Source organism: Neoarius graeffei, chromosome 7, assembly GCF_027579695.1.
Source record: "Neoarius graeffei isolate fNeoGra1 chromosome 7, fNeoGra1.pri, whole genome shotgun sequence".
NCBI lineage: Eukaryota > Metazoa > Chordata > Actinopteri > Siluriformes > Ariidae > Neoarius > Neoarius graeffei.
The window spans coordinates 5,415,166-5,430,687 of record NC_083575.1 but is presented as its reverse complement, the minus strand read 5'-3'; the positions used below and the strand labels follow the sequence as shown (position 1 = coordinate 5,430,687).

The 15,522-nt window shown below is 40.4% G+C and overlaps 1 long non-coding RNA gene across 1 annotated transcript; it reads left to right on the top strand.

Moving 5' to 3' along the window:
* Positions 1-602: 602 nt before the first annotated feature.
* LOC132889062 (uncharacterized) lies at positions 603-12,533 on the top strand. The gene is made up of 3 exons (XR_009654996.1): positions 603-754; positions 6,772-6,839; positions 6,922-12,533. It is a non-coding gene; the product is annotated as an uncharacterized LOC132889062 (long non-coding RNA).
* The last annotated feature ends 2,989 nt before the right edge of the window (positions 12,534-15,522 follow it).

Sequence of the window (15,522 nt, the reverse complement as noted above, 5' to 3'; positions counted from 1 at the left end):
TGAAAACACCTGACTCTAATTTCACCTTCAAATTAAGTGCTAATCCTAGAGGTTCACATACTTTTGCCACTCACAGATATGTAATATTGGATCATTTTGTCTCATTTGTTTGTTCTCTTTATCTACTTTTAGGACTTGTTTTCGGTCATATTTATGCAGAAATATAGAAAATTCTAAAGGGTTCACAAACTTTCGAGCACCACTCTATCTATCTATTTATCATGTGTATGAAAAGTGTGATATAAATCCACATTATTATTATTACCAACAACAACAATAGTAATAATAATAATAATAATAATACATGTGAAAATGGCCTCCTCAACAATGGATTTTTTTTAATATTTCAAAATTTTAAAAATGACTATAATTTATAAGACAGCGTTAACCCTAATATAACCAAAAATATGTTTCTGTCAAACCGATAAATATGTTTTTCGATAAACAGCGCCTCGATGACGCATTTCTCTGTGGCCAACGGAATGTGGGCGTGGCTTCATCTCGCCCAGCTCCGAAAGGGCGGGGCTTAACGACTGAGTGATGGAACGCCGGTCCAATCAGCGAGCGGCGGCGTCGCACTGGAGGTCATTCCGGAAGTGGGATTGAGTAAGTCTCAGAGCTGAAATGGCGTAGCTCGGTTCTGTGAGCGACGAACCGCGGGCCCGGAGAACCCCGCGGGCAGAAACCGCGCAGGAATGGAGTTTATTCCGTGTCCTTTATCATCACTCTGAAAAACTATCCAAGCAGAGTCGCGGTATGAGGTTTTTATCCGTGTTATTTCCACACACACTGCATGCCCTTTGTTTATCTGCAGGACAGGTGTAAACACCGCCTGGGTTCATTTCACACTCGAATAATCCAGTCGTTATTTTACACCTTCATTCCACTGCACTGGTGTCTGTCTCACCTCCTGATACATTCCTGCAGAATACGGCACTTCTGATTTCTCATCAGTTTTTTTTTAAAAAATCTCTTAAAGACCACCTCTTTATGACTCACATGACAAGGGTTAAAGGTTTGGGATTTGACCCCACAACCTTCTGATGACACCCACAATACCTGAATACAGTGATGGACTTTGACCCCAGACCGTTAATGAAGGAATGTAGGAACATAAGTGCTTTTAAAAAAAAATCTTTACACAAGGTTTCCTCTATCCTGAAGGTAGTGCAACAGCCATGACATGTTTCGGGTTTTTTTTTTAAAAATGCTTTAAGGGTTGTTTTACAATCAGGGTACGCAAGCTAAAAATCACATTTAACACTTATCTTCAATATCAAAAGGCTTGACTAAATAAACTTGGTTGTTTATTGTAGCCCTGTGATAGCTCTATTTACCATGCAAAAACGTTTTTATCACCAAAAAATTATTTTTGGTGAATGTATGGCAGTATATGTCATATTTAGCAAAATTACTCGTGTCATGTCATTGGAAACATAGTTAAGTTTTAATGTTGAATGCCAGTAAGTTTTCAGACTATTTTGATCAAATTAGTATGTACTTGTGTCAAAAAAAAGTCCTCTCCGAGACAGCTAATTTTTCAATATAAAATAACATATCTAAAATGATTATTTTCATCCTAAAATGTGGTCAAGATCTTGGGACATAAATATTAGAGACAACTAACACAAAGCTTACAGCCTTATATTTAAAAGCGCTATCGAAGTAGTGGATTCTGAATTGTCAAAAAAAAATGTCCTCTCCGAGAATCACTTCATTTGTTTCTCCCATCTTATAGCAGATCACACAAAACTACCATACACACATGTCAAAAAATTGCCTGAAATCTGTTCTTTAACTTGTCCTTCATTTAAAAACTGGTCCAAGAACCAGTTTGAATCAATTTGAATATTGGACCCCAGGGGCTTCAAAGTTTGGGAGAATAGCAGGGTACAAATAATTTACAGCAGGGTGCAAAATGGTAGACATAATGCACGCAAAGCGTGCAGGGATATATAGATAGATAGAGAGAGAGAGATGCAAGTATGAATTTTTCATGGGGCGGGATGGTTTGGAACAGGTCATCTAAAATTGGGATAACATTTACCCGGGACGGGTATTTGAGGCGGGTCGTCTAGCTTAAGCTTGATTAGCGTTGTTATGCACGCCAGTGTTTCCCACAGAAATTTTGGAGACTATGGGGGAGGCGCGGGGGTTGTTTAAAATTGAGTGATATGTTAAATATTAAGTTATTACTGAAAAACTATTGATTAAAAAAACAGACACTGAGAAATGGTCCTATAAACAACTTTACCAATATAAAAGATTACCAGGACTACAAAAATGCAGAAAAATAGGCTTTACTTATCCAAATGCACCTGTTGGTTCAAAAGTTAAAGTGCAGAGAACCTCACAGCACAACATGAAGTTACCTTAAAATATAATATAAATGCCTCAGCTTTCATGTAAGAAAAAAAACTATTAATACTAGTACTGTGTGCAGGCAGTCTCTCCTGAAGACTAAATTAAACAATAATTATAAACTAATAAAATAAATGGCTCAGGCTTCATAGAAGAAAAAAAACAATTTGAACAGAATCTCACAGTATGATGCTGAAGCTGCCTAAACAATGGAAAATACCATTTTGGCAAAACGTTGGCATCCACTAATTTCTTGTATTAAGTAAAAAAATATGTTGCCAGATACTGCTGACGTTTTACAGCCCAAAATGTGTTCTAAAACCGCCCAAATTGGGCTGGAAAACGCGCAATCTGGCAACACAGGTGGCAGTAATGGCTGCACTCATGTTGAGGATATAAACATAATCTGGCAACACAGGCGGCAGTAATGGCTGCACTCATGTCGAGGATGTAAACACAGTTGACGCGGCAACGGACATACATGACATAGTGGATGTAATTTACGTTCACAACTTTTTTTGCTGTCAGAAATATTTAATATTAAATTTTGTGACTCGACTGACAATAGCCGGCGGCATAACAAGCCATAGCCGGCGATTTGCCGCCGGTGACCGGCTACTTTTGAGACTGCTGGGACCCCTGTGACACAAACTTTGTACCCTGATTGTAAAACAACCCTTAACACTCACGGAGCAAACAAATATTGGATGTCAAGCTCACCTGAAATCCTTTCTGTAAACATCTGACCAAATCTTCATCCTGGAAAGCGACATGGTTGATCTCTGTAATCTTTGTGATGGTCTGGATATTCAAATTCAGGTTGAAAATGCAGCTGTATTGTCATTGGTATGACTTCTAGTCTGATGGTAAACGTCTGTTTTATAACTTGGAGATGAGAGAACTTTCTTACAAAATCTTATTTTTTTGGATTTTGACCCCCGTGTTCTCTAATTTCCCAGTTCCTACCATTCACCAATGGTGTGGTGTGACCTGACCTGACTGCTTTTTAATCCTGAAACAACAACCACCAATTCTACTTTTTTAATCCGTTTATAGTGGCATTTCATGTTGTGGAAAGCTACAAAACACATTCATTCCTGTTCTCACTTACATTAGAGCATCTTTAAGCAATCATCACCTCACCAGCCTCGAGTTTCTCTCTCAAAGTTTTAAAGTCCAAAAAAAGTAGCTTGTCATGTTACTGAGAATCTGCAGCGTGTAAACTGCTGTTCTGAAGACTTTCCCGTGTTCAAGCTTTGCTGTTTCAACAACTGTACACCATGTCAGATCTGTGACTGGATGAGTCCCTGTGAATGTGGTATTGTAGGGAAAAAAAAAAAAAAAAGAGATCCTGTACAAGAACCAGTGCATTAAAGGAGAACTGAAGTCATTTTTAAACTTGCTTTATTTCTTAATTAACGTTATTCAATTACGTTTTCAGTTTTAGTAACCTTATATCGTGACTCGTATTGGCAACTAATTGCAATTAAAGGCGTCGTGCGGTAATTTCAGCAATCAGGCTATATCATGTGTCAAAATGTCGGGTTTGGTGGGTTATTCAAGCCCCTCGGTTTCCCGCGATCTCAGTGTCACGATGCGCCCGCTACAAGCATTTAAAGTTGACGCGCACAGCCAAATTTAGGCAGCCAGCCGTTAACTAGGTCAACTTATGTGTGACGTCATACCAGTAACCTCCCTTGGGTGATGCTGGCCTGTCGCCATGTTTTCTCTATAGCGTGCGTTTACCAGAGTTGTTTACATTGCGGATTTTGTGGATTTATTCAGTCTGTGGATAGTTTTGAACACTCAAAACACTATGAAATGATGTATTAATATTCTGTGATACAAAATGCCTAATCGGTGTATTGTGTTTGGCTGTAACAACGAGCCCCAGCCAGGAATTGCCTTACACGAATTTCCCACTGACAAGACAGTTCAAGAAGCTTTTTAAAAACATTTTCACAAAACTCCAATTAAACCTCCATGATCTTGCAATATTATGTACAACACCCCATGTCGCTTTTAATAGGTCTAAGATAATCATGGGAGAGCAAAATAGATCTATAGGATAGAAACCAAAAGGCCAAATTTGGACTTGTGTCCAAATTTTACAGTGATTTATGCCACAGAGCTGCCTTTAACTAATAATTATCACTTATTACTGACGATTGTACGTTTACTAAACAATACAATACAAAGCTCAATACTCCCAGCCTATAACATACTGAATATCAAGTTAAAATCAACCGCAATAAAAGGAAAATGATGAAAACTGGAATATCAAGGGGTCTACTGTATCAGAAGGCCCACTGCATTTCACGAGATCGCAAGCTGTCAAGTTGCTAGAATTCAATCTTTCTAGCTATACTTTCACCCCCTACAGCTATCAGTATTACACATAATCATAGATTAATCACACAGCATTCTAATTCAAGTGAAAATGGTCTTTAAAAATACACACAAGTAGTGATTTAGTCAGAGAAACCAACCAAAACAAGTCTTCAAGTCGCCGGTCTTCTTCATTCTCGTCTTCGTTTCTGTCGTCGTCAGAACTGTCCTCATTTTCTTCTGAAGATGAGCGCTCAGGTTCAAATCTGTAAGGCTGGATACCACCAGGACATTCAGCTGTCAAAATCTCTACTTGTGGGCCATTTTCTTCTTCTGTATCGGTAAAATCAAAGCTAATTTCCTCAGCATCGCTCCTATTTTCTGGTGTGTCCGCCATTGCAACTGCACCGAGTGGTTACTGGTATGACGTCACGCAGCTGTTCCATTGACCGAGAGGGGGCGCTGCGAACGCGGGAAATTTCAAGTGATGGGCATGACCAAATAAGGACCGATTACAACCGCGGGAAGCTTTTGAAAAATCGACGGTCAATTTATTTCGAATCTCGAAAGCATTCTGGTGCAGAATAATGCGACTTTTATCGCCACTGCGTGACGCCTTTAAATGTTATACTTATCGGCCTATTCGGTTTTTCGCCATGTTGAATTTAGTTCGTTTGGTCCACGGCAGGCGTCGCTTATCCGCACGATCTTCACGAGACTTGTGTGAGAATTCGAAACGTGAAGTGTCAGCCAAGTGTCAGTGTCGCCATTTTGAAAACTGTTTTCCAAACGAAATATTGCACAAAAATGAGTTTAAATGACGATTGCTGCCTACTTTTTTCAAACTTTCCTGATTGCTATCAAAACAAACAACTTCCAGCTTGATTACATCAGCATTCGAAAGAGGACGCGCGTGTCTTTTGACAGCCCGTGTCTGAAATCGCTCGCTACTCACTATATAGGGCACTATATAGTGGGGAAGCCATTTTGTAGCGCTGTCCGAAACCTTAGTGAGGATTTTTTTTTTTTTAAGATTTTTTTTGGGGGCTTTTTTCACCTTTATTGGATAGGACAGTGTAGAGACAGGAAATGAGTGGGAGAGAGACGGGGAGGGATCGGGAAATGACCTCGGGCCGGAATCGAACCCGGGTCCCCGGATTTATGGTATGGCGCCTTATCCACCTGAGCCACGACACCCCCACCTTAGTGAGGATTATTTACACCCTGTATAGTGCACTCAAAGTATCCCACAATGCATCACGAAAAGTAGTATACAACGATGTTCACTGATCAAAGCAATATATCCCATCATGCATTGCGGTCACGCTGAAAGAAATCAAATTAAAAGTCTCAAATGTGATTTAATAAAAGGCAGCGGCAAAGAAGAAAGTATTCAGCCTTGATTTAAAAGAACTGAAAGCTGCAGGTACTGTGTATTGATTAATGTGGGAAATGCGCTCAGTATAATATGGATTTATCACAAAAACACACGCATGTATTTATTATTTTGAAACCCACCAGCCGACTGATCTGGCACGTTTTAATTGTGCGACAGTAATGACGTAAATACCAGCGCGACGGACTAGTGTCCGAAAGCGTTTTTACATTTTACCAATGAGCTCACTGTATAGTCCTCTATATCGTAATTCCCTATATAGGGAGTAGTGAACGAGTGAGCGATTTCGGACACGGAACGTTGGCAGATGTTGGTCACTTTGATTTGCGCTGTACGTTTTACTTCCGTCCTACGATGTCTCGCACAGGTCTCAACGAATCTCGTTTACGGCCATTGCTTTGACATATGGACTGATATATTGCATAGCATATTTCAAACACTCATAACTTGCGACAAAATAGCGATCAAAATGCATTCCAATATTTAATAAAATGAGAAATAGAATTTTGATGATAAAAAAATTTGCCTTCTGTTCTCCTTGAATATAAGCCTGAGGTTTGCAGCTGCACTGCTGTCAGAGCTTCTGTTTGAGAAAATTAATCAACACCTTCTGACAAATCACAATCCAGAGTTGCCTAAATGTTTGGAAGTGTGTGTGTCTGATTTTAACAAACGTGTCTCTGTAGAAGTCGTCCTGGCGCCTGTGACGACAAGGAATTCAACATGCACGAGGATAAGACTCCAGCGTTAACAGGTGAGTTTCAGGACAGAATGTCTTCTGGTCTGATTCATCACACAGTTTGGGTTCATTTCAGTCTGTTCTTATTATTGTGCAGATGAGAAGTGGGTGAGCAGCAGGGTGATGAAGCGTCCTGTCCTGTGCTCATGTGCTTCAGATCTGCTCCACGTGGCGCCTGGGTAGCATTTCACACACCATCCATTCATCCAGAAGGATGACGCCGTCGGTGGAGTCCAGACCACTTTTATTTCCTCTTACTTCACCCACTCAAGTCTTAATCTAGTTTTTTTTTTTTCTTCTTCCCCTTTTTCATCCCAGGAGAATGATGAATGGTTTACTTCCCTCCTTTTTGCTCGAACAGTAGCCTGTATGTCGTTACAAAGCGGTTTTACCTTGATAATCATTCACACTGCTCCATACAAAGTTGAAGAAAATAAGATTTGGACATTTTCCTAAAAAATTATTGATTTTTTGGAGTGGGAGTTTGTTCTGGAAAATGTAGTAATCGCAGAAGGTTTTGGATTACATTGAAGGAACGTTAACGTTGAATATTTTCCGCAGTGATGGAGTCCCGTTGTTGGCTGCATTTACGTGGAGAGATTTATTTTCGCCAATCCGAACAAATCCATTCGGATTATCCCGTCGATGATCCGTAACAAAGTGGAGCGTGCGAGTTCGGTCAGGGTGCAGCGTGAACGAGTTTTCAATGATTTCCGTCTCATCAGAGCATCATCCGTGTGATTTATTAAATAGACAGCGAGAATAGGTCATTATTCAAGTTTTACCCTTAATATGGGTAGAAATGTGATTCCGATTGGCCCCAATTGGGTTATGATCGGAACCGGGTTCTCGGACCGATTCTTATCAGAGTATTCAGCTGCATTTAAACAGAGTCATTTATATCATATGATGGAAAAGTTCAATAACGCTTTTTTTTTTTCTTCTTTCAAGGAGGGTGGGTGTGGTCTTTCCCATGTTTGACCTCGAGTGATGAAAACCTCCAGTTAAAATTTCCCGAAATTATTGGAACACAATAATTAAATGGTAGAGCAAGCATCACATTTCTTTCTTTCTCTCTCTGAACATGACAGTGCGTTTAGGAAACCGGATCCATGCGGTTTGAAGGTAAATGGTGTCTCTGGACGCGGGATATGTGCAAAACGGTTTGTCCGTCTGTGTTTTTTTTTTTTTTCCTCTCTCCTCTCTGTGTTCTGTTTGGAGATAAACGTGTATATTGTACAAACAAGTGACGAGTTGTTCGTGCGACAAACAACAACAAAATCACCAATGTCTTCCATTAAATGATGTATAGTTTCATCCGCTTGTTCGGTAGCGGGATCTGTCGTGCCAGTGTTCTACGTGGCCATGCATGAGCGGACTCGATGCTTGCAGAGTAGTTGTAGTGAAATCCAGTATATTAACTTTAACGCATATTAGCTACTAGTTGAGCAGGTGATGGTTAGACTAAATAGCACTGTGTAGCTTTGAGAGTAGTCAGCTTTCCAGAAAATCCTTTTTCTTTTTTTTTTTTTGTGCGCGTTTGTCTTTTGATCTTCAGATAACTGAGTCTCATCTTATCATTTTCCTCTTTCTTAAAAAAAAAAAAATCGCGCCTTCAACCATTTTTATCATATAAACTTGTTCACTGTTAATTCTCACAAGCTAGCATCGAACAACCTGACTAGCGACTAGCTAAATAGTTTGTCCTCATGGATGTAAATACAGTAATTTAAAAAAAAAAAGCTCTGGAGTGGTTCTGGCTGCATCAGAGAGTTAGCTTTGCTAGCTTTAATGTAGCGTAGATTGTAGATTTTCATTAATACTGTGTGTAGTTTTGTCAGCGAGCATCTATAGCATTAAAATATGGTGATGTGGCTAGTTAAATACCTCAACGAATGATTGGAATGCAAACTATTTATTTTTTAGACTTCATTGACAAATATGCAAGCCATACTGCACATTTTGTTCGATGTTTAACGTGAGGTTGGATCCGTGCCAAAAGTATGTCGACGTCGGTGCGTTTACTCAGTCGTGTGTCGTTCTTCGCTCTTGCTGTCAGACGTGACTCAGGAAGACAAATGAACCCAGTCTCGAACGATTCCTGAGACCAGTCCTGTGGTGGGCGTGTGATTGGAAGTTTGTTCTCGTTTCAGTGCTCGCTAGTACACAAGCGACACGTAATTCTGCAGCGAGCCACAACACGCAGCTGAACGTCTCGAGCTGAAATTTTGGGCTTTCTGTCGAGGACACAAAGGCAGCGTGCGACACCGTCACACACTCGCTTATTTTCCGTCACTAATTCATGAACTCGCTTGATGCATACGAGTCAAAAAGTTCTAAGACCGATGTTATCATTTCAGAAGGAATTCTCCGATGGAAACATTGCTTGCAGAAGTGTTTAGACTTAAATAGAGGATATGTAGAGAAATAGCTTTATTTTTATAATTTTTTTTTCATTTGTCTTAGAACTTTTTGACTTACCCTCGTACAGTATACGTTATTAGCGTCTGTTCCGTTCGCTACAACTTTTGCTCAAACATGGCACTGGGCAGAACTCTGGAGCTTTTGCGTTTAATCGTGAATGAATTTCTGATTTGGATCCTGTCAGTGAGCATCGTGAACACGATAAGGATTCACTTGCTTTAGTAACCACTGCACTGATTCAGAACAGTGATTCTGACAGTCCCAGAAGACGGGGCGTGGCCTGGCCTGTGTTGCCATAGTGCCGCTTATTATTGCTGATGAGACTGACCCACATCATGCCAGATTGCACGTTAGTCATTGTGCCACGCCTTATTTCATGTGTCAAAATTAACCGATTACAAAAAGGAGTGAAATCCAGTCCCACTTTATCACCGAGTCCTCCGAAGCAGGAAGCAGCGAGGGGACATATATTTTTGGCACAGATTGACCCTCATCATTTAGAAGCAATAATCTTATTATGCATGAACTCTATAGTGCCAGAATGGTGTTTTGTGGGACGACCTGTAGCATATTTCTAGCTGTGTGTGTGTGTGTGTTCATTATTCATGTTTATTATTCACACGTACTGGACCCTCTGGTTTCCAGTCGGCCAAAACGAGCTCATGTGTTCATTAAAAACCAAAAATGTCGTGATGAGAGAGGGAGCGAGCTGAAAAGCTGATTGGCTGAGGAAGTTCTTCTTTCTGCACGTTGCATGACTTGTCACTACATGAGCAGAAAACGCACACGTCTGGATTCTGCAGTCGGGAAGCAATAGGACGATGCCCCGGTGACGCGGGCGCTTTGTTTCAGTCCACTCTTCACACACACTGAACATCATTTTGCCAGTGAGCCTGTGGGTGTTTGTATGTGGGGGGGGAATACATTTAGATACTGCATGGTAGAAGTGGGTACCACATGTGTTGTGCTGCATGCAATAAATAAATAATTCAGCTTTGCTCTGAGAAAATATAATGTAATGCAAAAACGTGAAGGATGTGAAGTCAAGCAAGTGACAAGATTGATGAGTTGATTTGCTCTCAGTTTGGTTTAAAAAAATTCTCTCTCTGTCTCTCTAGATACATATCCAACCGTCTCACTTGCTTTATTCGAACCCATTCTGTATGGAACTTTTTTCCCCCTTTTTAAAAACCAGTCAAGAGGGGAAAATCGGCTCTCTGCAGCTCGAAGTCACGTGCTTGGATATCGCAACGCCACACTGGAGAGCACGCTTTCAGCTAAGGTCAGGAACAAAAGTTTCAGCACGTTATAGCGCTTCGTATCGTTCCTTTTCAAGAAGAATTTATCGTGATAACACGTACTTATTACAGCGCATTGACCATTTTATGCGACATGCCTTTGTTCATTTTTATTCACGGAGAAAAGCAACCTTTTTAGACAGAAAGAATCACATTGCGATGACAACGGGATCGTTTGCGAGTATCCGCGTCAGTACTGCGTACGCGTTATCTCGCCAAGTGAGATTTAAACTTCAATAAAAGTGAAGGATTTTGATTTGTGGATTTTGTTGCCCAGTAAAAATCACACAGTTGGAGAGAATTTCTGATTAGATTTTTAGAATTGGAAGGCTTTTTGTGTGTGTGTGTGTGTGTGTGTGTGTGTACACACACCAGGGCTTTGAACCAGAATTTTTTTCTTATTGGTTCGTTCCGAACAGAAACGGAATTTTAACGTTTCCGGTTTTGGGTTCCACCATTAAATAGACGTTCCTGAACCGGTTAGAACAAAAAAATTTCGTTCCCGGAACGGTTAATTACGTTCCCTGTCAGCTGTTTAACAAATGTCTATAAAATGATGTCTCTGTCTCATCCAGCTTAAGCCAAATGTAGGCTAATTCTATTACAACCTTCATTAAATAAGACAAGAAATAATTCAAAACAATTATTATTTCAAATGTTGGCGATTTGGATTCTCAGTATGTCTTCCCATCTACACAAACAGAAAAAGTGCCAAAAATGAAAGATAATTCGTTTAGTGTGTTACCAAAGGCTAGTCAGGCCCTATGCATTGATAGGCTAACAGAGGTTAACGTCATTTTAATGTTCGCGAGCCTCTCATTAACGTGGACAAATATATTGATATCGTGTTTGAAATTGACGTTTTCGAATAACGATAGACTGCAATATTTACCTCTTATTTAAGATGTGGCGACGTGATAGTAGTCCACCCTCCCGCTCTCTCCATTCAGTCAGCGAACGTCACACAGGAAGTGAACCCCAGCGGGTCATAGAAACTTGCGCAGGAGAAGAATGACTTTTTTATTTGTAGGCTACGGAAACTTTGAGGAACGAAATAAAAACCGGTATTAACCGGTTACCATTATTTTTAATAAGCGTTTCTGTTCCGGAACATAAAAAATAATAAAGTTTCTGGTTTCGTTTCTGTTCCATGTGAAATAGAAAAAGTTCCCGGTTTTCGTTCCTTGAACCGGTTCAAAGCCCTGGTACGTACACACACACACACACACCTTGTGAAGTCGCCATGTTTCGCCACGAAGATCCAAATGCTGTCCACGGAAAGTCCAATATCTTTTGTGGTAAAAATGAGCCACAGTGTAGTTTTCTAAGTTTACTTTAGAAAGGAAACTGAAGCTTTTCTGTTCCTGACCTTGAGGGTTCTGTTTCCCTGATCGCTTGCTCTCCAGTATGGCGTTATGATGTGGTACCAAGCATGTGACCTCAAGCTGCAAAGCGATGAAAGATTTTCGAGTAGGTGGTGATTTTTTTTTTTTTTTTTAAATCAAATTAAGCTTGTTGGAATCTTCTGACCTGGACTGGGACCAGTATGAGTTTTGTGTATAAAATCCACACGTCCAGATTTTTCCATGCACGCGGGCGAAGCTCAGTGCTGATTGGTTGATTCTTGAAGAGGACATCAGTGCATGATTTGAAGCGTTTAAATGAATCTCATGATGATGACTGCAACGATAGCTGCAGGATCTTGAACGGGGTTAAAACATAATTTCCAACTGAAATCTAGTCTCCTAACTGCCATGTCCTGATTTTGAAAGGTTATTGTTTTTGACTCCAGGATGATCTAACTTTTTTGTTTTTATTTTTTTTAATCATGTCACAGGATGGGACACTGTACAGTATATTTGGTTCAATCTATGCACTACAGATGCGTGAAGCATGCGAAGATAAACCTCTTTTTTACAATTAATAAAAAAAAAAATCTGTATAAGGAATTTAGCAATAAAAACAGCATGGTGCCCATCTTACAGCAGCCTCGTGTGGTGTGCGTTTTTTTTTTCTCCTTTTGTTTTGAATGAGTGCTGGATGGCTCATGATCGATACCTGATGAATTCTCAGGGTTCAAGTTCATCTGTTATGAAGTGAAATGAGAGGAAATCGGGGTGCGGTGTGATGGCTGTGTCACTGTGAGACTCTAAACCAGGGGTGGGCAATTATTTTTTCCATGGGGCCACATGAGAAACAGAAAATTTTGTGGAGGGCCGGACCATAAAGCTGAACTAAATTCTGCGTAATATTAATTGTATTTCTTTATATAAAGCAATAAATATCATTGTTTTTACAAGCTGCTAAGACTGGTAAGAGTATGGAAAAAACGAGGTTGCCTTACAAAAAATGTCATTTATTCAATCAAATTTCCCAAAACAATGGTTAACAAAATGTGAACGTTTGTACCTTTTTTTTTTTTTTTTCCAGTCACATTCACCCCAAAACACAATAAAGACATCACAATATTGTCTTTCTACTCCAAATATCAAACAAGATACATCATATTATAATAATGATGCCCACATTTGTAGTCTAATCACCTCATTTGGTGTTTTTTATTTGTTCAGTGAGAGAAATCTAGTCTCTGTTGGTCTTTAACGAGTGCATCAGAGTCAGGTTGAATGTCTGAGGTGGAGATGCGAAGCACAGCTGACGGATGATCATCAGTCGATTCGGTGTAGGAATCAGATCTACAGATCGGCTCGGGCTCCGGCGCCTGCTGGTGACGTCACACTATGTGATTGGCTGGACCGTTTGAAGGATGACGTACAAGTTTGTGGTTGGTCTGGACAAATTACGGAAGTAGTTATCGCGGGATTAGGTTTCGTGGGATTTCATGTCATGTTCATGTCGCACGCATTGCGTTTTTGTTGAACACAACTTCAAAATAAAAGCACTGCACATTCAGTCCATGCATGAGGTAAAATTAGAAAATACGTTTATTTTGTAATCTCTAATTAACCTTACGCGGGCCAGTCAGAATGAACCAAAGGGCCGGATGCGGCCCGCGGGACGGAAAATGCCCAGGTCTGATCTAAACTGTATAACGCACTAAAACACTCGTTCCTTGAATGCACCTCTGACGTTAACATATTTGTTCCCTTCCAGATGACTTTAGCTGATCATCTTGCTCGTTATCCCCCTCGCATATAATGCGGGGAGATATCGCTATCGCTCTGTCCGTAAACATTTTAGTTTCTGAAGCAGAAACCAAAAACTATATTCCCCCCCCACGAAACCTGACAGTGTAAAGTGACTAGAAGAGTTGTGCCTTTTTGACAGTTTGTGATTTTATTTTTTTCTGTATTTCCATGGCAACCAAATCAACTTTTGGAAAATTTGGAGTGGGGTTTCGTGTGGAGGGAGATGCGTCTTCTCCTGATGACTTGTTTTTAAAGGTCATTAACTCATGAGTTCATGTAAAAGGCTTGAAGCATGATAACCACAAAAACTATCTATAGACCACGTTCCGAGGTCAAGTCGACAGCCTTATTCATACAGGATGAGTTTTACAAGCGATTTATGAATTTTAATTTATCATCATCTCGGGCATCTGTGGGATTTTATTTCATTCCCAATCCATCACATCAGTACAGTGTATATAATATGAATGAATGAACTGTAGATTCCTGCATCTGGAACTATTCTCTTCGCTCTGATAAAAGCACCTGTAGAAATAATTCCAGGTCCTAATATTCAGTGTCTTGCAAAAGTGTTTGTCCTGTTTTGTCACGTTACAAGCTGGAATTAAAATGGATTTTTGGAGGGTTGGCACTATTTGATTTACACAACACGCCAGCCACTTTAAAGGTGCATATTGTTTTTATTGTGACAAATAATAAAGATGATAGAGCCACCTTTTGCCGCAATTACGGCTGCACGTCTCTTGGGGTGTGTCTCTATTAGCTTAGCACATCTAGCCTCTGGGATTTTTGCCCATTCGTCAAGGTGTAACTGCTCCAACTCCTTCAGGTTAGATAAGTTGTGTTGGTGTACAGCAATCTTCAAGTTATGCCACAGATTCTCAATTGGATTGAGGCCTGGGCTTTGATTAGGCCAGTCCAAGATATTTAAATGTTTCCCTTTAAACCACTCCAGTGTAGCATTAGCAGTATGTTTAGGGTGATTGTCCTCCTTGACCGTGAACCTTCGTCCCAGTCTCAAACCTCTGGCTGACTTAAACAGGTTTTCCTCCAGAATTGCCCTGTCTGTAGTGCCAACCAGCTTTCCTGTCCCTGCAGATGAAAAATATCCCCACAGCATGATGCTGCCACCACCATGCTTCACTGTAGGAATGGTGTTCTCAGGGTGTTGGGTTTGCGCCACACATGGCATTTCCCAGGATGGCCAAAAAGTTCAATTTTTGTCTCATTTGACCAGAGAATCCTCTTCCATGTGTCTGGGGAGTCTGCCACATGCTGTTAGACAAACTCCAAACGTGTTTTCTTCAGCAATGGCTTTTTTTTTCTGGTTACTCTTCCATAAAGCCCCACTCTGTGAAGTGTATGGCTTAAAGTGGTCCTATGGACAGATACTCCCATCTTTGCAGCTCCCTCAGCATTATTGTTGGTGTTTTTGTTGCATCTCTGATTAATGCCCTCCTTGCCCAGTCTTTGAGTTTCAGTGGGCGGACTTCTCGTCAGGTTTGTAGCGGTGACGTATTCTTTCCAGTTTTACTAGAACAGATTTAATCGTGCTCCCTGGGATTTTTTTTTTTTTATAACCCAACCCTGATCTATACTTCTCCACAACTTTGTCTCTGACCTGGTTGGAGGCTCCTTGGTTCTCATGTTGCTTGCTTAATAGTGCAGCAGAGTCAGGGTCCTTCCAGAACAGGCTGATTTATACAGACATCATGTGACACTTTGATTGCACACAGGCGGATCTTAATCAACTAATGTGATTTATGCAATGAATTGGTTGGAGCAGCTCTTATTTAAGGGGTGAATACCTATGCACACTCCATATTTGTT